The 12991-nt window shown below is 48.9% G+C and overlaps 1 protein-coding gene across 1 annotated transcript in view; it reads left to right on the forward strand.

Annotated features, from left to right (window-relative positions):
• KCTD5 (potassium channel tetramerization domain containing 5) overlaps positions 1-12991 on the forward strand; it is a 34119-nt gene that overhangs the window by 1172 nt on the left and 19956 nt on the right. The window lies entirely within an intron of this gene.

The following is a 12991-nucleotide window of genomic DNA, read 5'->3' on the forward strand; positions in this document are numbered from 1 at the left end:
CTCGTCTTCCCTTCCCAGTGACTTGCGTTTAGAGAATTGGTGCCTCATTGTGTCCAGCCACAACACGCACCCCATTTAGCATTCTGAGAAGGTGATGTCCATAGAGTGCTATTTCAGAGGGAACGTTGTTCATCTTAAGGGGTGGGTTAGGGATTCATGGAAGGGCCAGGTAGGAAGTCTTTCTCAGACTGCCTTCTAACTATCCTAGTTCTCCCAGGGCCCTAGCAAAAGGATAGGAATTTCTAGGCTGGTTTTCAGCTTGTCTTTTGTATAATATAATGTTCACACTGTTGTTCCAGATAGGAATAGAAAGTAAGTTATCTTGTTGATGACCTTTACAAGGCTGTGTGGCTGAGGCAGAGTATCTCGGAAGCTGTGCAAGCTGCATAGGATTGAAACTCAGAAAAGGCTGTTGGAAAAAAGTTATTACCTATATTCATCCTCGGGAATTCACAAGCCTTCCTCTTACTTTCCTGGGTCTTTCGGTTGGGCCTATGCAATAGCACTTGGCTTCATTCCTTGCCAGCCCAGCACTTGCCAGGCATAAGGCTTCCCAAAAACCTTCACATCCTTCAAGTTTGAGAGGCATGCCAGAGACCATCCTCAGGGTGGCATGACCTATGATCAGGAAACCAGAACTCTTGAGTTACTGCAAAACCAGCACTCATGGATAAAATCAGAGTTTGAGATGCCAGCCCTCTGGTCCTCTCCCTCCCCACCTTCCACCCCACCCCCACTCCTCAGATACTTCCTTTGCTCATTTGAGCAAGTTCTCAGAGAACTGACCTCCCAGAAAATGACAGTCATCTGCAGGATAGAAATAGGCTTTCGTGAGCTATGATTTTCCTTTTATAGTGTGGGTGTATGTTTTACTGTTTTGTTTTTATTTTTAAACAGTGGGTCTTAGTGGTCATTCACCAGCATTTCTACTCCAGCGTTCCTGTTTCGTATATCGAGTCAGATTTTAAATTGCTCTTGTCCTTTGGGTTGTTTTGAGGCAATGGCTGTCTATTCAACACTGAAACAATTGATTCTGAGCCAGTTAACTATAGCTTGCACAGTTAAGTCCATTCGTCCCTTTATTTGACTGTTTCAAGACTACTTTAAAAATTCATGCTTTACTGTAATAGTTCTCTGAGGGAGGGTAATTAATCTATCAGAATATGTCTATGTTGTTGCTTTTCCAGTTGTCATCCACTTAGCCATATTTGTTTGCTAAAATGTAGAACAGAAATTTATAACATGAAGGTAATGTAGCAGTTACAGTTTCTGTCTCATAAAATAGTTGATAGTAAATAAGGGTTAATTTTAGTCACAGATAATGTGAGTTTGTCAGAAAGAGTAATGCTAATTCACATTAGTCATAATAATGGGATTTTTTACTTCAAATGAGAAAATGTGTAAGATCCTTGGTCTCTTAGTTTCTTTCTCCTTGGTTTTGATAAAAGAATGTCCTAGAGCCCTGGCCAGGCGTGGTTCAGTTGGTTGGAGTGTCGTCCTGTACACTGAAAGGTCTCGGGTTTGATTCCTGGTCAGGGCACATACCAGTTGGGCTTGGTATAGGAGTCAACTGATAGATGTTTCTCTCCCTCCCTCTCCCTTCCTCTCTCTAAAATAAGTAAAACTTATCCTCTGGTGAGGATTAACAAAAATTACCGCCCCCCCCCCCCAAAAAAAAAGAATATCCCAAAGAGTCACTAAACCCTGAGAGAGGAATCTGAGGATTAGGGAGGAGGAGAGGGGATGTTTGGAGGAGTGGGACACTAGTAATTACAAAATGGAAGAGAAACAGGATGTTGATTCACAGGTAAAAAGCTCAAGCCCTACCCTCCTAGTTAAGACTAATGAAAGCATAGCTGGCAGATAATCCTAGGGCTGAAGCTCAGCGTGGGCCTGGTGGAAGATTCCCTGTTGGGCACTGGGCTAGTGTTTATTGAGCACCTGGGCTTGCAGAAGGTGGTGCTTGGATAGGGGTTGGGTGGGGAGATCTAGGGGAGGAGTTCCAAGGGTTTGGAGTTCACTGGGAGAATGCCTGTGGCCTGCTGTTAAGGAAGAATGTCTGGTGGGGAGCTCAGTCAGTGAAGCCATGTGGGAGAGTTGGAGCTACAGGACATTTTCAGAGTGCTTTTCTAGGAGTGGGCAGGCGGGTTGCTAGGGGAGCTGGGGAGCTGGGCTACGACTGGTCCCCCTTCCCCTAAGTCTTCACATTCCCTCTCAGGACTGAGCTTGATTGGGACCCAGTGCCCACCATCCCCTACCTTCTTGTCTCAAGTTCTGACTCTGGGCCCATTGCCACCATGGGTTCTCTTTATGGACAGTGTAAGTGTGAATTCTCTTTTCCTCCTGGGGCTTCCTCCATGGGGCTGAGTCTGTCCTGGGTCATCTTGCGAGCCCAGTTTGCCGACCACTGCCCTAAGACTTCACATTCCCTCTCTCAGGACTGAGCTTGAGTGGAACCCAGTGCTCCCCATCCCCTACCTTCTTGTCTCAAGTTCTGACTCTGGGCCCATTGCCACCATGGGTTCTCTTTATGGACAGTGTAAGTGTGAATTCTTTTTTCCTCCTGGGGCTTCCTCCATGGGGCTGAGTCTGTCCTGGGTCATTGTTCTCTTCCAGGTTCCCTTAGGGGCTGGCCAGGTGTAATACTCCTTCCCGGAAGTGCTTTGTAAATACTTGCTGTGTGATTCACTTTGGCTGTGTCTCTTTGTATTCCAGATACCTGGCCCATAGGTATTAATGAACAGGTTAGACCTTGTTTAGAGCTGAATCAGCCGTTTCAGTGTGGAGATACTTTAGGAGTTTAAGGGCAACAGGAAATACGACTACTTGTTGATGGGTAAACCACTCAGATGAAGTAAGATTTGAGGGGATTTGGTCTCTGCAGCTGAGCCCGTCTGGGAGAAAACTGTGGGTTGCCCATTGGCTTTGGTCCTCTGACAGGGCCGTTGTCCTGGCTTTGGGGTTGCAGATTCTGTGGCGGCAGATGGGTCTTTGAGGGGAGGGGCTGTCATGGTGCTTCTGATGACTTGCCCTTTTCAGTTCTTTGCTTGGGCTCATTCCAGGTGTACTTGGTGTTGGCAAGAGTCAGGATTGGAAAGATAGTGAAAGGAATTTTATAGATGGGGCTAAGTGATGGGGCTGTGGGTGGAAATATGATATTTTAAGCCACTTGGCAAGAGAAGTGGGGATTATTCTGAGTGGAAATGGTAGATTATGTTTAGTGTAACTAGATCAGAGGTGAAGGGCTAACTGGCCGAATTCTTACGCGTGTCTCCCATCCTGACAAGAGCTGTGCGCCAGCCTGTCTGAGGCCACGAGTGGGCGTCCTGAGACACTGGTGCGTGTCAGTTCACACTCTGCTGGAGGATGGGGCTCTGGGTCCGTTCTTAGCCCTGACCACGCCTCGAGGTTGGCTCAGGACCTGAGGGAATGGGCCCTGTGTCCTGGGAGCAGTCCTCCTCCTCCCCTAGTCCAGCAGGTGCTTGCTCCCAGAGGAGTGGTCACCTCTTCACAAGGTGCCTAACCGGAAGGCTCCTCTGACCTGAGCCAGCCCTAGAGTCAGTGCTGGAAAGTCCTAAAAAGGAGTGAGAAGAGCTTGCTTCTGGGCACCGGCCCCCAGGCCATCAGCTGTCCCACCCTCAGTCATCTGAGGGAAGCGGGAGGAAGTGGTGTCAGCCTCACAGCAGTTCCTCTTTCTGCCCCGAGAACACGTATCCTTCAGTTCCTCTCCTCCAGCAGCAGTGACTGCTGTTAGTTGAAGCAGCGGTCAGAATACTGATTTTGCCAATAGACTTGTAGGGGAACAGAGATGCCAACTGTGGCCAGGTTGTCAGTGGCTGCTTTCACCTGTGAGCGGTGCGCCCGGCTCCTTTCCGGGAACTTTCCAGGTCAGCAGTCCCTGGGCCAGCAGTCTTCCAAGTCCTCTAAAGGAGCTGGTTGCTTGGCACCAGGGAGGGGGTCTGTGTGGCCTGGGTGCCAGCAGGCCTCTGAGCACCAGTGCTCTCACCGGGTCTTAATTGCCATCTGTCCCCACACTACAGAGCACCCAGAACATTCCAGTCTAGAATTGGTGGGATGTGGGCATTGGGTGGGATGCAGCAACCCTGCTGGTACTCTGGCCCTGACCGACTCCGCCCACAACTTAATTGACTGTGTGGCTCGGGGCAGGTTAATGTGCCACTCTGTCATGGCGGCCTTGTGAGCGTTAAGGAAGATGATGACTGGAACACCCGCCCTGCCCAGTGCTTGGAGCTGGGTTACTGCAGTCCGTAGAGTCGGCTCTTAATAGTCTTTATCTTACTTCTGTACTTTTAGAAAGAATGTTCCAAAAATGCTTTCGTCTCCCCCTCATGATGTCTTTGTGTTAATGTCTCTTACACAGCCTCACTGGCTTACCCAAACCTCGTGGTGCCAGCTCCCACCTCAGCCACACACACCCGGTCTCCCCTGCTTCCTGGCTCCTCTTCATGCTGTCCACTCAGAGCCCCTGGCTGGTTTTAGGACAGGTCCTGGAAGGCCAGTTCCTGCTGCGGGCACTGGAGCCTATGCCTGGGGGAGGGGCATAGGTTCCTGGGCAGTCACTGAGGTTTCTTGCAAGAAACGGGAGAACACTGCTCCAGAGTTCACCTGCCCTGGTGGTGTGTGTTGGGAGAGGCTCATGGCATCCGGGCGGCATCTAAGTGGGGGGTGTGCCCACTGTCTCTCCCATGTTGTGTTCTGGTGGGCTCTGGTTTCCTCAGCATTGGGCCTCCAGGATCTTGGCCTGCTTTTGCAAGTGAGTTCAGGTGTGCGGGGATGGTTCTGGAAGGATGAGCTGGGCCAGCCACTCATTGCCGATAGATAGGCTGAGGCATCTCAAAGCAGATATGGGCGCTGAGTCCCAGGCAGTTCTAGTTATTTATTAAAAAAAAATCTTCAAGAATTTTTTTTGATATCTTCAAAAAAATTTTATTGTGAGAAGTACCAGAAGCCACTTACAAGCCCAAAAGTATAAGAATTAAATACAACACATAATTTTTACAGTTTTCTATACAAAAGTTTAGGAGGGGGTTAGGGAGCAGAGGAGCCACAGGCCTGCCCTTCAGCCCCAGAGCGAAGGAAGGGTGGACTCTGCACTGGATCCGCCAGCAGGGCCGAGTGCAGGAAGAGAGCAGAGGCCACCTGGGAGCCAGCAGGGCGGTGGCCGTGGAGACAGCTGGTGGTGAGGGCTTAGGTGCCTCGAGAGAGCAGTGGGCTAGGTATGAACCCCTGGCTGGTGTCCTGTCTGCAGTGTCCTGCCTCCTACCTCGGTGTGGCTGGTGCCAGGGGGACTGGAGACTCTGGCCCTGAGGAGGCCCATTCCCAGGCTGGCAGAGCCCCCAGAGTGTTTGCAGCCAGGGCCCCTGGGTTCTTACAACTTGTGCCTGCCCCAGGGGGGTCATGATTCCCACCTGTTTCCGTCTCTAGTTGATTTTTTAAAATTTTTTTTTAATTTATTTCAGAGAGGAAGGAAGAGGGAGAGAGAGATAGAAACATCAATGATGAGAGAGAATCATTGATTGGCTGCCTCCTGCATGCCCCCTACTGGAGATTAAGCCCGAAACCTAGGCATGTACCCTTAATCAGAATTGAACATGGGACCCTCTATTCACTGAGCCAAACCAGCTAGGGCATGATTTTTTTTAAAATATATTTTTAATTGATTTCATGGAGGAGGGGAGGAGAGAGAGAGCAACATCAGTGATGAGAGAGAATCATTGATCGGTTGCCTCCTGCACACCCCCTACTAGGTATTGAGCCCACAACCTGGGCATGTGCCCTTGACCAGAATCAACCCGGGACCCTTCAGTCCGCAGGCCGACGCTCTATCCACTGAGCCAAACCGGCTAGGGCTCTAGTTGATTTTCTAATGCCAGCAGTTATATGTTAAACACCCACACTCATATAGTCACATGATATTTGCAGGGGATTTACGTGCAGGAGCTTTGTACCTGAGATGTCTCTCGGGAGGGAAGTACCTGATAAAACCGGACAGATGGATGTCCCCTTGCCTTGTGACGTAAATGTTCATAGCAGCTGTGACCTGGGCAGGTGGCAGGTCCACCATGGCTTTCTGCTCATGACTGTCCTCCCCCCTCGGGTGGTGGTCTCTAAATGGGTCGGGTCCTGCTGAACTGAATGGGGCCCTGTGAACCACCTCCATATTCCTGGAGCTTGGTGGCACTTCCTCCGATAATCTGAGGCACAGTTGTTCCAGGAGCCTCCTCAGGAGGCTCACTGGTGGGGGCCTCTGCTTCTGGGAGCCTCATTTGAGTCATGTGTGTCATCCTCAATTCAAAGCTACACTGAGCAGTGTCTGCCTGTAGCTGGGGAGGCAACCTGGGGGTCAGGGTCCTGATGTCTGAGGGTTTTGTTTCCAGGGTAGGTGTCCAGGGGCAGTGCTGAGGGTCGGAATGACCTGGAGCCCTGACATATGCACCCTCGTCTCTACGTGGAGCCCTGTTTCTCCTTTATTCCCCGAGTGTGCCGGAGGGTTTCAGATCTCGGTGCACACAGGGCATTGTGGGGTCTCCTGTAGGGAAAATGAAGTCAGAACCAGCTGACACTCGTGCACGTGTGCAGCCTGTTGGCTGTGTGAGGTCCCATCCCTGCTGTGTGCATCTGGTGCCTGGGACAAGCGTCTGGTCTCTGGGTCTCCGTTTCCTCATTTGTAGTTGGTGATGTCTGCCGCTTCTTCCTGGTCAAGGATGTGAGAAACTGTAGAAAACAAAGCAGAAGAGAGGGCATAGGTGAAGGTTTTATGTGCAAATTTGAAATAGATAAAAACTGTGCTTCTAATTAGGTTGGTTGCAAATGTTTGTGCACAGAAAATCCTATGCTTTTGCATTTAGATTTCAGTGGGAGAACTGTGACAGAGAGAATATATCTTGCATTTAACTCAGGACACTCAGCCCTCTTACTTTCAGGTCTCCAGTGGCCATCCCTTTTCTGTTGCAACAAAGTAGTGGTCGTGTCCATTTGTGGAAATGTGTTTGTGGAAATCCGGAAGTGATCGAAAGGAGCCAAGTGCAAAAGCTCTATAAAGGAACTGAAGGGGCTGGAGTGTGACATGTCAACAGAGATATTTTCTGTTCAGAACCTTGTCTAGAGCCTGTCATTTTCTACCTTTGTTCCTTGTCATTTTCAAGACCTGGTGTCAGGGAGTGGCAGCCCTTAGGGACAAGCAGCATCCAGTTTATCCACGATGCTTGGCTGGGCAGTGCATTCAATTCTGCATTTAAGGGCTGAGATTTACCGCTGGGCCTGCAGCTTGGGCAGGGAGAACTAGCTGTGTTTGTGGGTGGGCTGTTGGAGAGGCTGGGATGCCTTCCTGGTTCAGAACATTGCTGGGCAGCTGAGAGGAGTGGTGGCGTGGGGTTCCCAGTCAGGGTTGTCTTCACCGCCTCCCTCAGTTGAGGAACCCTAGGTCAGGGGTCTCCTGGGACAGCATGTGACTTGGGCTCTGCCCTGCCTTTGCCCTCCCTATTCTCTTGAGAAAGGACAGCAGGCACCGTGCTCTAGGCTTTGGCCAGGGCCTCATCTCTGTGTCCTGGCAGCCCCCGTGCTCAGGCCCAGGGTCCCATGGCGCAGGCTCACGGATGTCAGCTTCAAACCTCCCCTGGAGACAGCAGCGTGGCTGGATCACTTCTGGATTTCCACAAACACACCAGGAATTGGACACCACCACTACTTCGTTGCAGTGGAAAAGGGATGGCATGGCCACTGGAAACAGAGGGTTCGGTGTCCTGACCTAAATGCGGGACATAGTCTTTCTGTCAAATTTCTCCCATTGAAATCTAAATACAAAAGCATAGGATTTTCTGTGCACAAACATTGGCCATCAACACTCCCTTGGGCCCCCTGGGAGTGAGATTCAGGGATTCAGCCAACCTAGTATTAGTGATCAACCCACTCTCCCCAGTGTGTGAACTGGAGTGAGGAGTATGCTGGCTTCCATGAAATGTTCAAGAGTCAAAGTCCAGCATTTCTCTTTTTTATGCCTTTAGGGTAGATACATGGTTTTATAGCCGGCACTTCACAAGTAGGTCAAATGCTAACCCAGTGAGAAGTGGGGAAGGTCAGTAGAGGGAATTGATTTGAAGAGAATGCAGTGTTAATTCTGGCTCTTTTACAAAAAAAAAAAAAAAAAAAAAAAAAAAAAAAGGAAACCCAGCCTGGCTGCTCTATAAATGTAGCACACGCTTGTTATGTAAGTTGAAGAAAGGACGGAAAGAGGGAGGAAGTGGAGAGATCCAGGAGTCTTAGTCTTGGTCCAGTTCCTTGTTGTATAAGTGTGAGTACCCCAAGTGTACACCATCAGGCTCTCCTTACGGGGCTGGTGCAGACTTGTGGAATGATGAAGTGATGTGAATGCAGCGTGCTGATAGCTGTGCCTCAGTCACAAGCCACATAGTATAGATATCACTGAGATGGCCCTGTCTGTGCTTGTGCAAACATGAGCCTAAGACTTCTGAATTTGTGATATTTTCTCTTTCTGTGTTCTGTATTTTTCTTTATTTCCACATTAGCAATACAAGCACATGAGGTTCTGAGGGGCTGAGGCACTGAGGCCTGGCACACGTGTCAGTCATGGTCTGGTCAGCCAGCCCAGCAGTGATGTCCGAGGGTGCCTGTTCACGGCCCACCCTTGCCAAAGCTCCTGGACTCTGGAGCACGCTGCTCATGCTCAGGTGCTCAGAGACGAGGCTTTTACAGCGTCCTGCTCATGTGCTTCTAAATGAGAGTCAAGTCTGTCGTCATCTGGGCTGCAGCTGGAGATTAGGCCCGTGGAATTTCAGTGTCTTGGTGTAGGGGCCCTGGCATTTCTTGTAGAGTTTGAAATCTCCCTTCTGGTAAGCTCAGTGGTGAGAGCACAGTTCCCATATGCTGCTGCCTATCCTGTCCTAACCCTGCCATCTTGGAGCTGTTTCTTTTCTTTTCTTTTCTTTTCTTTTCTTTTCTTTTCTTTTCTTTTCTTTTCTTTCTTTTCCTCTTTGTTTTTAATTTTTTTTTCGGACCTGTTTCTTAATGAAGCTTATCAAATCAAAATGAGTCCACAAGAAGAAATTAAACTAGAGAGTACTGACATGACAGGGGAGACTGCTTTTGAATTTCCTTATGTGCTGCTCATCAGTGGCAAAGCTGGACAGGCTGGCTTGTCGCTGGTGGAGGATGGTGTAGACTGTCACTGAAGGCAGCTTGCTTCTCAATGTCTCAGGGTTTCCCCGGTGAACCCGCAGTTCTGGGCCCAGGTGGGTGGGCCTCGAGGCAGGTCTGGGTCATGGGCTCTGTGGCTTTCCTTCCGGGGGGAGTGCTAGGGCCACGTTGCTGGGACTGTTAAATAGAAAAGATAGCTGTTGGGACAGGAAAGGAGGAAAGGGTAAAGAAAGGGGAGTTTTACTATCTCAACTACTGAACAAAGAAGTCAGCCATCTTGGGGAAGGGGGAAGAAGGGGGGAGTTTTATCTCACCCACCAAACAAAGAAGTCAGCCACTATAGGACTTGCCAAACAAGATGACCAGATGTATGTACAAACATTCTGAGATCAGCCACAACAGTGTAGAAGGAGACTTTGAAACCTAGTCTTTTACCCAAGATAACTGGCAGGGGAACTTTGAAACCTATAGGGGGAAGGGTATAAAACCCCTTGGGCCCCTATCAGGTTATAGTTGAGTTGTCCACTTGTGCTTTAAGCTGAGTGCATTTTTAATAAACTTGCTTCCTTTACTTCTTAATAAATTCGCTTGCTTTGCTTCAACACTGCTTTCTGTCACCTGTTTGAATTTCTTCTCAGGAGATTGACAAGAGCCTAGGAGGGGAGAGCTCTCCCCTGTAATTCAGGGGATTGTCCAGTAATAGGACCAATGTGAAGGAGCCACTGGGCTGGGTGTCCTACCCTCAGAGGCTGGTGATGTCTGAGCAGACCTGAAGCTCAGAGAGTCATACCATGTGGGAGAAACACAGTATGATGAGGGTTCCTTTAAAGAAAATTTAAATTATTTTTAGAGATAGAGGGGAAGGGACAGAGAGAGAAGGAAAAAACCACATCAATTTGTTCAACTTATTTATTCATTCATTCGTTGATTCTTATATGTGTCTTGATGGGATCACAGCGGCTGCCTTGGCCTATTAGGACGAGGCTCTAACCAACTGAGCTCCTGACGGCCTGGATGAGGGTTCCTTCTAAAGCCCACCCTGGTTGTGTGTGACCTTGTGGAGGTCAGCCCAACAGCAGGTATATCTGGAGTGACTGGCAGGTTCTGGATGCCACAGAGAGCTGGCGTGTGTTCCGGGAGTGTGGAAGAGTGCCCAGCTCAGGGTAGTCACGGTTCTGTTGTGTGCCTGAATGCCTGGCCCCTGCGCACCTCTCTCTCTAGGAATGCTCTTTGCCCGAGCTTTGTAAATTAGTGTGTTTGATCCTATGTATCAGGATGGCCTCTGTGAGGTTTCTGGGAAAACATTTTTGTATTAAAAATAGAACAGCCCAGCTGGCGTGGCTCAGTGGTTGAGCATTGATCTATGGACCAGGAGGTCATGGTTTGATTCCCATCAGGGCATATGCCCGGGTTGTAGGCTCGATCCCCAGTATGGGGGGTGCAGGAGGCAGCCAATCAATGATTCTCTCTCATCATTGATGTTTTTATCTCTCTCCTTTTCCCTTCCTCTCTGAAATAAATAAAAATATATTTTAAAAAATAGAACGAATTGCCCTGGCTGGTGTTTCTCAGTGGTTGAACATTGGCCCACACACTGCAGGGTTGCAGATTCGATTCTTGGTCAAGGGCATGTACCTGGGTTGCAGGTTTGATCCCTGGCCCAGTTTGGGGTGAGTGTAGAAGGTGACTAATTGATGTGTCTCTCTCACATCAATGTCTCTCTTTTTCTTTTCTCTCGTCCTCTCTATTTCCCTCTCCCCCTCCTTCCTCCCCTCCCTTCTTCCCTTTCATTTTTTTCTGAAAATCAATGGAAAAAAATATCCTTGGGTGAAGATTAACAACAACAAAAAAATAGAACAAGAATTCAGTTGTAAAATTCACATGGATTTTCTTTTTTAATCCTTACCTGAGGATCTGTAGGGTTTGTTTTTGTTTTTTTACTGATTTTAGAGAGGAAGGGAGAGGGAAAGAGAGAAACATTGATGTGAGAGACATACATCGATTGGTTGCCTTCTGTACTCACCCTGACCAGGGATCAGACCTAAAACCTGGGTCTATGCCCTGATCAGGATCAATCCACCACCCTTCAGTGCACCAGCCAATGTCCTAACCAGCTGAGCCTCACTGGTCAGGATTTTTAAAGGTGGCTACACAAGGCACTGCTTTAACTGACTTGGAGCTGTTGAGCCTCAGAAAGGGACATGTAGTCCCTCCCATTCCTGCCCTTTTCCGGATAAGCCTCACATTTCAAAGTCCAGCCCCAGTGCCAGCTCGCCCATGCCCAGTCTAGGCTCCCCATCCAGGTTCCGTCTGTGCACGGGCTACTGCACTTTCCCCTGACTCCCAGCCCCTTCTTTTCTATCCCACCTTTCCCCTCCAATTTTTTGTTGTTGTTAATCCTCACCTGAGGATATTTTTTCCATTGATTTCTACTGGGAGTGGGAGGGAAGAGGGTGGAGAGAGAGAGAGAGAGAGAGAGAGAGAGAGAGACATCAATGTGAGAGAGACACATATATAGATTGCCTGCTGCACACACTCTGACTGGGGCAGGGATTGGGCCTGCAACCCTAGTTACATGTTCTTGACTGGGAATCGAACCTGGACCCTTCTGTCTGAGGGCTAACACTCTTAACCACTGAGCCAAACCAGCCAGGGCTCCCTCCAAGCTTTTTAACACATTGCATACCGCATAGAAATCTCTAAGACATATGCCAGGGATCGCACGTTTTTGGGCAAACTGCACGTTATTTAAATCATCATAATGCACTTTAGGTGTTGTTTTCAATAATTATAACATTTTTATTTACAAAAACAAACAATTAAACTATTAAAGTTCCTAGTACTTTTTTAACGTATGGTACTGTGTAAAACATTTTCCTCTATGAAGAGGGACCAAACAAAATTTACATAAGTATCTAGATTCGCTCCTTTTTCCATGGGCGTGAAAAACGAGAACACTCGTGAGCGGTCCTTAACAGATGGCGTGCGAAACACGAGAAAACTCCTGAGCGGTACGAAATGTGTTAAGCTTGGGTTACCTTTGTGTATCTTATGCTGCTCCACATACTGTTGGCACTCCATACACGTCCTTTTCATCGTGGCCAGTGTGACTCGGTTGGGGCATTGTCGCATAAATCTAAAGGTTGTGGGTTTGATTCCCAGTCAGGGCACATACCCAGGTTACGGGTTTGATCCCTGGTCAGGGTGTGAACCGATCAATGTTCTCTTTCTCTCTCCCTCTCTCTCCCTCTCCCTCCCTCCTTCCCATCTTCTCTCTAAAAAAATAAAACAAACAAAAAGTCCTTTCTTCTGCCATGTCCCAGCTCCAAGTGCCATGTCCCAGCTCCATGGTTGTGGCTTGTGTGGCCTTGAGTCCAGGATCTGACCATACTGAGGCTGGCCCTGAGTCCTAAGCACCTTGTGACAAGGGAGGCTCCTTGGGGTGTCCTGAGGGAGGAGATGAGCCTTGTCCCCTCTGATCTTTCCTACATAACCTTCTACCAGCTGTCTGTGAGGTAGCAGTGAGCTGATGAATCACTTGTGAGCTTGCTGAGTGCAAATGCCATGGTTCAGCTCTTTTCATCCATGGGGGTGAGGGGGGGGAATGCCCCTCCATTCCATGTTCTGACTGCTCTGTCCCTTTCTTTTCAGACCTTGGCCCCTTTGTAGGAGATGCTGGTCCTTTTCACCAGCAGGGAGGCTGCTGAAGTAACATTTTCCCACAAGCTGGTCTGTGGGCTCCTTTAGCCTTGCTAAGAGAATAGCAGAGGGCCAGAGGCCAGGAGGCAGGGGCGGGTGGGACAGTGTGTGCCCATGT

The sequence above is a fragment of the Myotis brandtii genome, unplaced genomic scaffold (genome assembly GCF_000412655.1).
Source record: "Myotis brandtii unplaced genomic scaffold, ASM41265v1 scaffold292, whole genome shotgun sequence".
NCBI lineage: Eukaryota > Metazoa > Chordata > Mammalia > Chiroptera > Vespertilionidae > Myotis > Myotis brandtii.